This window comes from Perognathus longimembris, chromosome 28 (assembly GCF_023159225.1).
Source record: "Perognathus longimembris pacificus isolate PPM17 chromosome 28, ASM2315922v1, whole genome shotgun sequence".
Classification (NCBI taxonomy): Eukaryota; Metazoa; Chordata; class Mammalia; order Rodentia; family Heteromyidae; genus Perognathus; species Perognathus longimembris.
The window spans coordinates 42,243,421-42,248,336 of NC_063188.1; the positions used below are offsets into that span (position 1 = coordinate 42,243,421).

The 4,916-nt window shown below is 37.6% G+C and overlaps 1 long non-coding RNA gene across 1 annotated transcript in view; it reads right to left on the bottom strand.

Annotated features, from left to right (window-relative positions):
• Window positions 1-2,221: 2,221 nt before the first annotated feature.
• LOC125343955 overlaps window positions 2,222-4,916 on the bottom strand; it is a 21,641-nt gene continuing 18,946 nt past the window's right edge. Inside the window, exon 3 of the long non-coding RNA XR_007209390.1 lies at window positions 2,222-2,368. This is a non-coding gene — a long non-coding RNA (uncharacterized LOC125343955). The remainder of the gene's footprint in view (window positions 2,369-4,916) is intronic.

Here is a 4,916-nt window from a genome sequence, read left to right on the forward strand (position 1 = left end):
TCTCAGCTACCAGGAAGACTAAGGCAGTGTGTAAGGTTTAGCCGAAAGGAAATCACCACATGTTTCAGACAGAAGAGTTGGGGGTGTGGTGAGCATACGTCCATTCCCGCCCTCACGAAATTGAAGGTGCAAGAGAAAGTGTACAGGAAAGGAAGGGGAGGGAAGATGAGGGGAGGAAAGGGGAGGGGGCAACTTCTGTTGGGATTGGGGTTAATATAGGGAGAAGGCAGGGAGGAGGAGTGGCCTTATCAGATAGGACTTCAGAGGGTCGGAAGGGTGACAGGGTGGTCCAGGATGTGACATAAGAAAAGGCAGGTAACAGTCCCCAGAAGTGACAGTCACCTGGTTAACCAGGTGCTGCTCAGAGACTTCGGGGGTGGGGAGGAATGTGTAGTTCTGCATGTAAAACAAGGGTGAAGTGGGAAATATGGATGCAGACTGGCACCGTGAAAGCAACCATTTTCCATGGCTGACCTAACAGGCAGGAGGATCTATTGAGCTCTGATAATCAAGGTCAATAAGGGTAACATAAAAATTCACTGACTCAAGAAAAATATGTTAGGGTTCTGGGTTCCCTCCTGATTTATTGACTCTGAGTATTTGTTGTTGGGGCCCAGGACTCTACATTAATGGAGAGCTTTTGTTGCAGATCATGAAACTTTCTAAGCCTGAGCACCACCATCAAAGAGTCTTTGGTTTCAGATTTTGGTCCTTTTAAAGTTGTAAGAATTTCTGTGAAACTGGATACCTTAAGATAGGATTTTAATGAGTGGTACTTCCATTGGGTGTTTGATTTTGCTTGATAGTACTGGGATTTGAACTCAATTGCTCTACCACTGGAACCCGAGTCCCAACCTCAACCCTGTGTTAGCTCATTTGTAACTAGGTACCCCACACCAGAGCTCAAAAAATGGAATGGAAAGAAGTTGATGGGACCCAGAAGGTACTTGCCTCTGATAGTGATACCACAAGTGTTTAGAGGGCCCTGCTTTATAATTTTCCCACAAGTTTGTCTCCAGGACATATCTGCAGATCATGTTAAATTTCTTGGGTATAACATTTCATCAAAAGTTGCACTTGACTTTGAGTTATGGCTACCTACCCAGCAGGCACAGTACTGAGTATGTTTAGGAATCTTTGCTGTATGCATTAGAAAGGTCTTTTTTAACTAGAGCTGGCTTTCAAGTTCTTCAACAGAAGTGTAACCCTTCTATAAGCAGAAGAAAGAATGTGAGCACTACTTTGCTGGCATTTCAAAGGAGAGGAGCCAAGGACCTATGACAGTGAATTCAAAGGTATGCCTTCCCTGGACAGAAAAGGTAGCCATTACTAGAAAAAACCCAAACCTATTCTTGTTCCTGTCTTCCTTGTTGCTAAATTAACAAAAAAATTAGATTTGTGAGGAGCAAGCTTTCTTTCTTGTTAAATACTATAAACCCAAGCCTATAGGCAGCTGTGACTAATTATCATGATTTTCAAATTGATTCTTCCACTGTATAGAAGAAACTTAATTCTGTATCTAATTTTAATCTGCATCCCATACTCAGGCATGTTGTGTTAAAGCATTTGTTAAAATTTAAAGAGGGGGAGTTGATTATATTGATCTTTCTTGTGTAAACTGGCCAAGGTGATCAATTTTGGGTTGTAAACTTTTGATGTTTAAATGCATTACCTTAATACCATTTAAACACAGTCAATTGTCAACCCCATTAACACATAGTGTTAAGTCTAAATTTGGATGTAGTTCAACATTTCCAGAATGGGGACATGAGGAGGAGAGTTTGGTAATTTGTAAGCCAAGTAGGTTTGTCTTTCTCTTACAAGCTAATTCCAGCATGTGCTACAGAAACAGGCAGTCATGTGGTCTTTGGCCTATTTATAGGTGGAACTGCTTAGAATTCATTCTTTTCTTTTTGTATTTATTGAAAATATTTTATAATCAATTCTCTAGAATCCTAACCATCTAGTACATGAAAAAAGTATATGTTGGAATATGTCAATTATTTTTAAACAATGAAAGGAAATATTTAACTAGAGGTGGTAAAGAATTATACAAATATAAATTCAGGCTTCCTCATTTTCTAGAGCAGCTAAACAAAAGTATTCAAGAAATAGATGACAATATAGCTCAAATGCAAAATTCCAAAGTCAAATAGCCACTTACATTAAGAGATGTACCAGAACTATTTGTAACTTAAACAATAACAGCAAAAGGCACAGAAGCCCATCCCACTTACGGTGTCTCAGATCCTTAATGCAGGTAACAAAGTATTATTAAAGAATGATCAAACCTTGGCCTGAGCTGTCTTCTGATAATTATCCATCCTATTATCTGCAGTTTTGCTGTCCAAGAAGAAAAATTCCATACCTTTATCCTTATTTCATCTTGACTGCTGCCATTGGAGAATAATCAGGTTTATATTAAAGTAACATTCAGGAAGTTAGAATTCGGTCAGGGAAATATTAATGGTGGTACCTGCTGTTGCAAACCATCATGAAGTGTGTACAAAAGCCAGACATTGTCAGTGTAATGCTGCTAACACAAAGAATATAAGTGCCACAATTTTTGCTGGCCAAGGCTGTGGATAAGGGGCTGCTTTGACCTGGTGGTTACTGAGTTGACAACAAATAACCTCCTTTCAAAAAGACTTCTATGTTCTTTGTCCATAAATAGATTCCCTCTATAAGGAAAGACCTTGATTGAATTCTATATTGATTCAGATTAGGAAAAGCTAGAAGTAACAGAAATTCCTAAACACTAGTGGCTTAAAAACATATGGTTTAATATCCTCTTATGAGAAATCTAGAAGTTGAAAACCCAGATAGCTAGGCAGTTCTGTGTAATTGCCAGGGACACTGGCTCCACAATCTCTCTGTTGCTTAGAAGTCAAGAGGATTGCTTCAATGCTGTAAATGTTTTCCTTTAACCACACTGAAGAAATCACATGTGAACCTCATTTATATATCAGTGGCAAGACATTGTCATATGACCATATTAAGCCCAAGGGAGCCTGAGAAATGTCAAATTAAGCATGTGGTTTGATAAAAACAAGTGGGAGACTAGGTACTGAGGGCTACATGGCTGTCTCTGTCCAAAGTGCTAGGCTTTAATCAAATAATCAACAAATTGCTCTTTGCCCGTGTCTAAAGCCATCTAAGATATTTTTCATGGTTTAAACAACAAGGAAAATCATGCCGTCAGAGCAAGAGGAGGAGAAGAGGCATATATATCATCAATGTTTCTCTTCTGAGTGATTTCCAAACATTTCTTTGCAATTGCTTACTTTACATTAGTGCACTCTGGGCATATGCTCTTTTATCATTACTGGTTAGCTAAGAAAGTGAATTATTTTTTATGCATTTGCGTTTTACATTACTAAAGCACACTGATTGAGCTGCTAACGCTTCTTAAATAAACATAACTCACTTGTGATTTTGAATCCTTCCTAAATCATCTGTCACCTCTGATGTTTCTGGTTGTCAATGAGGAATCAAATAGAAATTTGAAGCCTCAATATGTCCTTAAACTATGTATTTAGGGTCCAATGCCAATTTGGGGGTCATTGCCTTCCCCTAAGATCAAAGAGGTTTTTACTTCAGAATCCTTTTAGAACTTGCCCAGAGAACTCCCATTTGTATGGTAAAATTTGTTGAACACTTACTCTGAAATGAAGAACTCTCTAATAAGGATGATTCACAAGCTGGGGATTAGCTATGCTGAATGATTCATGCCAGACCGGCTTTGGACAACTCTCTATTTTATGCTTCTTGGCTGTCTCTTTGCCCATCTATGTGTACCGAGGGAATGTAAATTTAAATTTAACACAATTCCAAAAAGTATAATTGAGGAGGTAACTTTCTCCCAAATAATATACAAGGGAAAATAGGAGTGATTTAAAAATTATCACTATACAGTAGTAAAGCCTCATTACTTTGGGGCCCTGTAATTCAGAATTTGTGATTAAATTTCTGCCCAATTCCTGTTCAAATTACTATTACAGTATCTCTGAAGAAATGGCTAGCTAAGCAAAGACATAGTGTAAACAAGATTGCAAAGGGGGCACGGCATGTTTAACCCTGAAGGGATCAATTTCTTTTTAAAGGCTTTGACACATTAATTATTTGCATGCAAATTAGTGCTGCTCATTACAAATAAGTCTTATTTACTAATTAAAACTCTTCTGACAGGACTTCATTTGAAAGTATTTTCTTACTAGTTAGTTACTATATATTATTGAAAATAACATCCCTGTCTAACTTTTAAAAACCGTAATTTAGACCCTTCACCAGTTGCTCTTATGTGATACATGTCACTGAAGTTTTCCCAATTGCCTGAAAATCTTTGTTGCTATACACAAGCTGAAATGAATCCACTTGTAGTGTAGTGGCTGCTCTGCAAGTCAGCCAAGTAGCTCTGCGTACAGATAGGAAGGCATTCAAAATAATGCAAAACTATCAGACACATGACCTCTGAATGAGCTTGTGAGTAGTAAAGACACTACGCATGCATTCCAACTTTGATTCTACTCCAATTACATCCAATCACAGCCAATGTTTTCAAAAATATTAAAAAGACACTGAAATGTTTTCTTTGTTTTCGTAGATCTGAGCAATTCAGTTACAAAATGGAATAAATAGATATGTTTAAAACAACTAGGAAAAAACAATTATCATTTATAATACCTTTAAATACAAGTGGTCTTTTGATAGAAAAGACCATGAATTCAGTTAACTGCTCTATTATTTAAGACTCGAGACTTAGTTCCCTGGCTCACTAGGGAAGTAGTATTTTACATTTTGGTTATGAGCACAAGATAGAGTTCAAACCCCACTTTCTTACTTTTACCTGGAACATTCTTTCAGTCTCTTCATCTATAAAATGGAGAGCATACTCTCTTCCTCAGTGTTCAAGGAGT